The following is a 9694-nucleotide window of genomic DNA, read 5'->3' as shown; positions in this document are numbered from 1 at the left end:
CTCCATCCGTGGCTGGCTGTGGAAGGCTGCGGAGACCGGGCCAGCCCTGCTGCCGCCGCCTGGACGTGTGCACGGAGGCCAAGCACTGCCGGCTCCGCCTGCCGCCTCCTTCCCACGCTCCTCCCTCTGCCTGGTGGGGCCACTGGAGCTTCCTAGGGCCCCCGTGGTGTGCCAGCCCAGTGAGGCCCTAGAGCGCTCTGTCCAGGATGGACGCCACCTGCCACGTGGGCCGTTGAAGTGGAAGAAATTCAGCTGGGTCGCATCACAGAGAAAGAAACGTTGGCTTCCTCTCCACGCGGTTCAAGTTCTCAAGGTCACCCGCGGCCAGTGGCCACTGCCCTGGGCAGAGCAGATCCGAGCGTTTCCAGCACGGCCGGAGGTTCTGCAACGCGGCTCTGGAATCTGTACAGGTTGAGTGTTTGTTTCCAGTAAGTTTTGTTCTTTTACAAAAGAAAGAAAGTGGGCACCGTGGCATGGTGGGGTGTCTAGGACAGGGGTCGTTAGGCATCCAGGTGGGCTTCCTTTGCAAAGTGGACATCTCAAAACTGAAACACTGAAACAGTCAGTGACCATGGAGGTGGTGTGGCCAGGAAGCACCGTCCACCCTCAGTGGCACTGCCCCGTGGAGAGGGTGAGGCCTCCTGGAGGCCCCAGGGCTGCTGGTGGCCCCGGGCCTCGTTCCTTTCTCGGGAGCGGCCGGGTTGGGAGAGCCTCCCCAGGCCGGCGCTGTCCTCAGGGTGTGTTCCCATCACCTAGCAGCCTCGGTTTCACTTTTCCCAGTTTAATTTTCCCATCCCCATCCTTCAGTTCTTAATTCCTCCTGATAATAATTGTGTCCATTGCGTGTTAAACTCTGTGGTTTTCACGCTCAGAAGTGACACTGGTTCCACATTCTTGGTGGGCACCCCAGCCTGTGCGCTCTGGTAGCATCAAGTGTCACCATAGCATCTTTCTGGGGTCTGACAGGCCAGCCTCAGGCGGCGTGGCCGGGTTGGTCCCTGCCAGGCCGCTCCCTGGGAAGGGGAGGCCCTTGGGGAGGCGCCAGCGCCTTTGGTTTGCCCTGTCACTGGCCCGTGGCACGCCGCTGCTGTCTGCACTGTGCACGGGCCTGTCCGCGTCCGGGGCGGGTTTGGCCTTGGCCGGAAGAGCTGCGGGGCAGTGGGAGTCTTACGGATGGGCCGTGCTCTTGAAGGCTGCTGCTGGCTGGCTTCTGTTTCTGCCTCGTTCTTGACGGAAGCCCAGCTTTCTGCATCCGGTGGGTTGAGCAAGTGTCCGGTTAGTGAAGCTTGTCCCTTGGCTGAGGCCCTGGCCATGTCTCACCTGCAGTTCTTTGGGGGCACCTGCTCTGTGACCGCCCTCTGAGTGTGACCTCTGTGGGGGAAGGGGGTGGGACCAGGCTTCGTGGGGTCTTCTCTGCGGGTCTCCTGGCCAGTTCTTCCACGCCCTGTTCCTCAGTTTCCAAACCCGCCCCCCGCCCTGAGCCACTGCCCTCGTAGCTCTGCAGCTCCCTGATCTCACTCGGCCAGTTGCCTTTCCTGGTGGAAATGGGCTACAAAGTTTATGCTGCATTACATTGAACCGTTAGAAGCAGAAACATACCCTGAGGTTGGAGTGTTGGATGGGGTTTGGGCCCTTCTTAGCGAGAGTCTGTCATTTGAGAATCTATCAAAGTTCCCAGTGGAACTTTTCCTTTCCGGAGTACTGCTGCGGAAGCTTGGCACCCAGAGCGTGGAGCTCTGTGCATGATTGTTCATTTCTTGTTTGTCCTACTTGCTAATGTATTTTTTTCCAATTTAAAAAACTGGGGACTTCCCTGGTGGCGCAGTGGTTAAGAATCCGCCTGCCAATGCAGGGGACATGGGTTCGAGCCCTGGTCCAGGAAGATCCCACATGCCACAGGGCAACTAAGCCCATGCGCCACAACTACTGAGCCTGCGCTCTAGAGCCCGCGAGCCACAACTCCTGAAGCCCACGTGCCTAGAGCCCGTGCTCCACAACAAGAGAAGCCACCGCAAGGAGAAGGCTGCGCACTGCAACGAAGAGTAGCCCCTGCTCGCCGCAACTAGAGGAAGCCTGCGCGCAGCAACAAAGACCCAACGCAGCCAAAAATAAATAAATAAATAAAAATAAAATAAAGTGAGAAAATATTTTTTTTTAAAAAATTGTGGTAAAATACACATAGCATAAAAATTACCATCTTGACCATGTTTAAGTGTGCAGTTCAGTGGTTGTTTATACAGCCATCGCCACCGTCCATCCCCCTCGCTCTTTTCATCTTGTAAAAGGGAAACCCTTTACCCATTAAACACCAAGTCCCCACCCCCTCCCCCAGCCCCTGACAACCACCTTCTACTTTCTGCCTCTATGAATTTGACTCCTCCAGGGACCTCAGATAAGTGGAATCACACAATATTTGTCTTTCTGTGTCTGGCTTATCTCACTGGTCAAAATGCCCTCAAGGTTCATCTATGCTGTAGCATAGTACAGGATTTCCTTCCTTTTTAAGGCTGAATAATATTCTACTGTATGTCTAGACCACATTTTGCTTATCCTTTTGTTTGTGGATGGACACTTGGGTTGCTTCCATGTTTTAGCTATTGTGAATAATGCTGCTGTGAACTTTGGTGTGCAAATATCCCTTCGAGACCTTGCTTTCAATTCTTTTGGGTATATACCCAGAAGTGGAATTGCTGGATCACATGGTAATTCTGTTTTTAATTTTTTGAGGAACTGCCCTACCGTTTCCCACAGCAGCTGTACCATTTTACATTCTTACCAGCAGTGCACAAGGGTTCCTGTTTCTACATATCCTCACCAAGACGTGTTATTTTCTGTGGTTTTTTTTTTTGATAGTAGCCATCCTAATGGGTGTGAGATTGTATCTCATGATAGCTTTGATTTGCATTTCCATGATGTTTAGTGAGTTGAGCATCTTTTCATGTGCTTATTGGCCATTTGTATATATGTTCTTTGGTGAAATGTCTATTCAAGTCTTTTGCCCATTTTTGAATCAGCTCGTTTGTTTTTTGTTATTGAGTGTTAGGAGTTCTCTGTATATTCAGGATATTAATCTGTTGTCAGATGTATGATTTGCGAATATTTTCTCCCATTCTGGGGTTGCCTCTGTACTCTGTTGATAGTGTCTGACGCACAGATTTTTAAATTTTTCATAAAGTCCAGTTTGTCTAATTTTTCTTTAATTGCCTCTGCCTTTGGTGTCTTATCCAAGAAATCATTGCCAAATCCGAAGTTGTAAAGGTTTTGCCATATGTTTTCCTCTAAGAGTTTTTTACTTTTAGATCTTACATTTAGGTCCTTGATCCATTTAGAGTTAATTTTTATATATGGTGTAAGATAGGGTCCCACTTCATTCTTTTGCATGTGGATATCCAGATTCCCAGCACCATTTGTTGAAGACACAGCCCTTTCCTTCTTGAATGGTCTTGGCACACCTGTCACAAATCACTTGATGGTATATGTGAGGGTTTATTTCTGGGCTCCCTCTTCTTTTCCATTGGTCTTTGTGCCAGTACCACATTGTTTTGATTACTGTAGTTTTGCAGTAAGTTTTGAAATCAGGAAGTGTGAGTCTTCTGGCTTTGTTCTCCTTTCTTCGAGATTGTTTTGGCTATTCAGGGTCGAGATTCCATATGAATTTTAGAATGGATTTTTCTGTCTCTGCAAAAAGCATCACTGGGGTTTGACAGGGATTGTATTGAATCTGTAGATTGCCTTTTGTAGTACTGACATCTTTTTTTTCTTTTTTTTTTAATTGGAGTACAGTTGCTTTGCAATGCTGTGTTAGTTTCTGCTGTGCAACGAAGTGAATGAATCAGCTATATGTATACATACATCCCCTCCCTCTTGGACCTCCCTCCCACCCCCCATCCCACCCATCTAGGTTGTCACAGAGCACCGAGCTGAGCTCCCTGTGCTATACGGCAGGTTCCCACTAGCTATCCGTTTTACACAGGGTAGTGTGTGTATGTCAATCCTAATCTCCCAGTTAGTCCCACCCCCACTCCCATGTCCACACGTCCGTTTTCTACGTCTGTGTCTCTATTCCTGCCCTGCAAATAGGTTCATCTGTACCACTTTTCTAGATTCCACGTATATGCGTTAATATCCGATATTTGTTTTTTTCTTTCTGACTTAACTTCACTCTGTATGACAGACTCTAGGTCCATCCATATCTCTACAAATGACCCAGTTTTGTTCCTTTTTTATGGCTGAGTAAGTGTTGACATCTTAATATTCAGTCCTCCAGTCCACATGGGATGTGTTTCCATCTGCTTATGTCTTTAATTTCTTTTGGCAATGTTTTATAGCTTTCATTGTACAGTCTTTAACCTCCTTGGTTAATTCCTAAGTACTTTATTGTTTTAGATGGTATTGTACACGGAATTGTTTTTGTTTTTATTTTTTAGAAAATGAGGTATTTTTTTAAAATTAATTAATTTATTTGACTGTGTTGGGTCTTCACTGCTGTGCGCGCACTTTCTCTAGTTGTGGCGAGTGGGGGCCACTCTTCGTTGTGGTGTGCGGGCTTCTCATTGTGGTGGCTTCTCTTGTTGCGGAGCATGGGCTCTAGGCGCGCAGGCTTCAGTAGTTGTGGTTCGCGGGCTCTAGAGTGCAGGCTCAGTAGTTGTGGCGCACGGGCTTAGTTGTTCCGCAGCATGTAGAATCTTCCCGGACCAGGGCTCAAACCCATGTCCCCTGCATTGGCAGGCGGATTCTTAACCATTGTGCCACCACGAAAGTCCTTATTTTTTTAATGTAAGTGATGGTAGCTATAAATTTTCCTCTTAGCACTGCTGTCACTGCATCCCATAAATTTTGGTGTGTTGTGTTTTTATTTTCATTTGTTTCTAAAGATTTCCTAATTTCACTTGTAACTTTTTTCTTTGATCTGTTGGTTTTTTAAGAGAATTTTTTGTTTTGTTTTGTTTTGGCCGTGCCGTGAGGCTTGCGGGATCTTAGTTCCCTGACTGGGGATTGAACCCGGGCCCCTGGGAGTGAAAGCCCGAGTCCTAACCACTGGACCACCAGGGAATTCCCAAGAGAATGTTACTTAGTTTCCAGAGTTTTGTGAATTTTCCATTTTTCCTTCTGTTACGGATTTTTTTTAAATTAATTTTTATTGCAGTATGGTTGCTTTACAATGTTGTATTTAGCCTCCACTGCATAACAAAATGATTCAGCTATACACATACAGATATCCCCTCCCTTTTGGACTTCGCTCCCATTTAGGTTACCACAGTGCAATAGGTAGAGTTCCCGGTGCTATACAGTATGTTCCCATCAGTTGTCTGTTTTATACATAGTACCTGTTACTGATTTCTAACTCATTCTCTTATGGTCAGAGAAGATGCTTTGTATATCTGTCATTTAAAATCTCTTGAGAAGTAATCTGTGGCCTGACATATGGTCTATCCTGGAGAACCTCCCATGTGTACTTGAGAAGAAGGTGTGTTCTGTTGTTGGGTGGAGTTCTGGTTACGTCTGTTAGATCTAGTTGGTTGATTGTGTTGTTCAAGTCCTCTGTTTCTTTATTTATCTTCTATCTGGTTGATGCTTGCTAATGTATTTTTAAATTACTAAATAAAATTTATATTATTTTGAACAATTTAAATTCAGAATTGATATTTAACCGCAAAAGTAGCTTTAGAATCTTCACATTATTGGTGAGCTTTTCTTTCTTTGTGAAGATCACATCTAGGTTGCCTTGCCCGTTTTTTATTGAGAAAGAGAAGTAAACGCGCAATTCGAGTCTCTAGTGAGTTGACGGTGGAGATTAACCCCCAGGGCCCTTAGCCGGTGACTTATTCCTCAGTGACTGGGTCTGCTTTTCTAAGAAAATGTAAAGGTGGGTTTGTAAGACTTGAATGCAGGTCTTCATGTACGTGGCGGTGGACACTGCGTTTGGAGCCGGGTCCTGGGAGCTCGGGGCAGCGCGGTCGGAGTGGGCGCCTTGAAGAGAGCTGGGGGGCCCTGTGGGGGGCCAGGCACCTTGTGCGGACCTGGCAGCGGCGGGGCGCCCTGGCTGGTGTCCCCTGAAGAGGCCGGGAGGGAGCGCTTGCTGCGGGGCTGGAGGAGGGGCCCCGGAGGCCAGCGAAGATGTCCAGCACAAGCTTATTTTTCCGTGTTTTTCTCTAGAGTTAGAAAAGGAAGCAGCTGACCAGGAAGAGCTGATTTTAAAAAAGAAAGCCCTTTCCTGAAGCACTGTCTTCATGGATCGTTCTCTGAGGGCACAACAGACACGCTGGAAAAGAGGCTTCGGCTCCCGCCGCCCCGCGGTCCCCTCCACAGGGGTGTGGCCGGATGGGGGCGGGGCCCACCTCGGGGTCAGAGGCCACTCAGCGGGGTGCGGACCGGCGGGTCCTGCAGCAGCAAGGCTTCTGAGGGGGGTCAGGTGGGGGGCAAACTGAGGGGGAGCGAGGATGCCCTGCCCTCTCTGCCCCCGGAGGGCCCCCCACTCGGGAGAGGCCCTCCCCTCCAGGCCTGGCCTCCTCTCCGCCCTCTCGTGTGGATTGATTCTCTGTAGCAGTGCCTAGTTTCCACTGGGCAAAACGAAGAAGATACAACGTGTGTGAATCGCCTGCACACTGGGTGGGAGTAACTCTCCACCTTGCACACGCGAGCAAGTCTGATGGCTGCTGTGAGGCTTTTGGCCTTGACCTTGTGGAGCCTCCCCAGAGGGGGCTCCGGTACTTGGTGACGGTAGGACCGCGTGGTCCTCGTAGCAGGATCGCAGGGACTGCAGACGTGTCACGGTCCCAGCTGTCGGCCCAGCCTGTGACTTCAGCGTTTGTCCAACCGGACATCTTACACCCTCATTTTAAAGACTTTCCATAAGTTTGGATTGATTTACTTTTAACATTAGGACTTTTGTTACAGGTGAGGAAGCATATAAAAAAGGAAAATACCACGGCTTTCAACATGCCTTTTATTATGGGAGATTTTATTTTATTTTATTTTTTAATAACAAAAGATGCAGTCTTTTATTATTCTTTAAAAATTTTTTTTAAAGATTTAATTTTATTTATTTTTGACCGCGTTGGGTCTTCATTGCTGCACGCGGGCTTTCTCTAGTTGTGGTGAATGGGGGCCACTCTTCATTGCGGTGCACGGGCTTCTCATCGCGGTGGCTTCTCTTGTTGCGGAGCACGGGCTCTAGGCACGAGAGCTTCAGTAGTTGTGTCTCGCGGGCTCTAGAGGCTCAGTAGTTGTGGCGCACAGGCTTAGTTGCTCCGCGGCATGTGGGATCTTCCTGGACCAGGGATCAAACCTGTGTTGCCTGCATTGGTAGGCGGCTCCCTATCCACTGTGCCACCAGGGAAGTCCCGGGAGATTTTAAATGTACAGAGAAGCAGACAGAATAGCACAGTGGTCCCCTGTGAGCCCATTTCTAGCCTCAGCAGTTTACCAGTTCCTGGCCCATCTTGTCCCATTAATCACCCTGCCCACTCCTCCCAAGTCATTTTGAAGAAAATCCCAGACATGCTATCATTTCATCTGTACATATTTCAGTGTGTAGCTCTAAAAGATAAGGCCTCTTTTTAAAATATATTTAAAAATTTTTTTTTATTTTTTGGCCATGCCGCACAGCATATGGGATCTTAGTTCCCTGACCAGGGATCAAACCTGCATCCTCTGCATTGGAAGCACGGAGTCTTAACCACTGGACCGCCAGGGAAGTCCCAAGGCTCTTTTAAAAAAATGCAATTATGACACCTGTGCCTTTTTTTAAAGTATCATTTTTGTGGTATAATTGGCATACAGTTAAGTTGCACATATTTAAAGTGTACAGTGAGTTTTGACATATGTCTACACCCATGAAACTGTCACCTCAGTCGAGATAGCAAAGTATCCCTTCACCTGTCATTCTCTTTTTCCTTTGTGATTTATTGGTTGAAGAAGCTGGGCTTTGCCCTGTAGACTTCCCCAGAGTCTGGATTTTGCCCACCGTGTCCCCACGATGGAGTTTAGCATGTTCCTCTGTGCTCTGTGCTTCTTAAGTTGATAGTTACAGTTGGAGGAGGGCCGGGTTTTGGCTTGCTTTTCTTGACAGGACCCCTTCAGAGGAGTCACATAGCACATCTGGGTCTATGATAGCACAGCTGTGGGTGGTCAGTGACCAGACGTGGGAATTCATCAGGGTTGTACACGGCGATGCCACACACCCTGAGTCCTTCATGGATCGGCAGGAACGCCTCTAAAAAGTGGGACAGAGAGGGACTTCCCTGGTCCAGTGGTTAAGAATCCTCCTTCCAACGCAGGGGACGTGGGTTCGATCCCTGATCGGGGAACTACGATCCCACATGCCGAGGGGCAACTAAGCCAGCGTGCCACAACTACTGAGCCGGAGCGCTCTAGAGCCCGCGCCACAACTAGAGAGCCCACTCGCCACAATGAAAGATCCCACATGCGCAACTAAGACCCAATGCAGCCAAATAAATCAGTAAATAAAGTGGGACAGGGAGTCTGTACAGGAAGGCAGCTGAAAGGCTTGACGCTTCCCTGTCGTGTCCTGGTTTTCAAAAGACTGTGTTGGCATCATCCATCCAGTGGTGACCAGTTAATTTCTTTTTCAGCATCTCTGTGAACTCGGGGACTTAAATGTATGGAATGTGTTCCATCCGTCTGGCTGTTCACGGGGCTCACGTCGTCCCATTGTCGCAGTGGGAACCTCTGTAGGTTCGACTGAGCCTTTTGACCTGACCCCAGTAGTCCTGCCAGCTTCCTGCTGCCTCTAGAGGGACCCGAGTCCTGGACTGAGCCATTTCTCCTCCAGGGAACACTGGTTCCTTCTAGTGGCTTCTAGAGGTCAAATATATTGCAGGATGTTGTAGATGGGACCTGTCATATCAGAGAGGAATCAGAAGCATTAACAGCTTCTCTAATTTGCCAAAGAAAACCCAACCATCAACTACTGAGTGAGGCTTTGAATGGGTGTTTCCAGGAGCTGCATAGGTGTCCGGTTCTGCTGGCTGGTTGGGAGGTTGCGAAAGGAAAAGGAAACTCTGGAAGAGCCTTTTGGGGAAGGAAGAGCGGAACGACCTAATGCCAGTTTGTAGCATGATGTAGACGCTCACATGTGCTCAGGATGGAGCCCAGAGATGAGCGCTTTGGAGGTGTCACCAAGCTCCGTGTGGCCACTCCAAGGACAGAGGACGCATCCCCCCTTGGGACCACTGTTCCTTCACTGCTCTCAGAACTGGAGGAGAGCTCTTGGTCCCGTCGCTACCTGGCTCACACAATTAAATATGGGTCTCTGCTTACTTTCATAAGAAGTCAAACCTTTTGGGACAAGGTTGACCTTTTGCTTCAGTCTCTTGCCATTTATGAAATACTGTGCTTCATGATGGGAGAAGTTAATATGCATGAGTTCTACTAAAATATTGAGCTAAAATAATTTTGAGAAAATTTAAGTTGATTACAGTTTATACTGATAACAACTAACTTACACAGCAGTCTTAATTCTCTAGAATTGAAAATTGGTTTCAGGTTGATGTGAAATAAATGTTTTCACGTAACTTTGCATTTATTTATAACCGTTTGTTCCAGCTTCTGGTAAAGATTTGCAGTGGCCGTCAGCGGAGGTGTAGTGGGGCCCCAGCGTGTGGATGCCTCACCTTAGCTAACCTGCCTCTCGAAGTGTCCACGTGACCCCCAGATTAGTCGTTTCACTGCT

General features: G+C 48.2%; 1 protein-coding gene across 1 annotated transcript in view; it reads left to right on the top strand.

The window, feature by feature from the left end:
- The first annotated feature begins 407 nt into the window (after nt 1-407).
- OSBPL2 (oxysterol binding protein like 2) overlaps nt 408-9694 on the top strand; it is a 34569-nt gene continuing 25282 nt past the window's right edge. The window contains 1 exon segment of the mRNA XM_061210385.1: nt 408-428. The gene's annotated coding sequence lies outside the window, so the exon portion shown is untranslated.

This window comes from Eubalaena glacialis, chromosome 13 (genome assembly GCF_028564815.1).
Source record: "Eubalaena glacialis isolate mEubGla1 chromosome 13, mEubGla1.1.hap2.+ XY, whole genome shotgun sequence".
Lineage (NCBI taxonomy): Eukaryota > Metazoa > Chordata > Mammalia > Artiodactyla > Balaenidae > Eubalaena > Eubalaena glacialis.
Note: the sequence above shows the minus strand (reverse complement) of the source record. Positions and strands in the feature narration are given on the sequence as shown.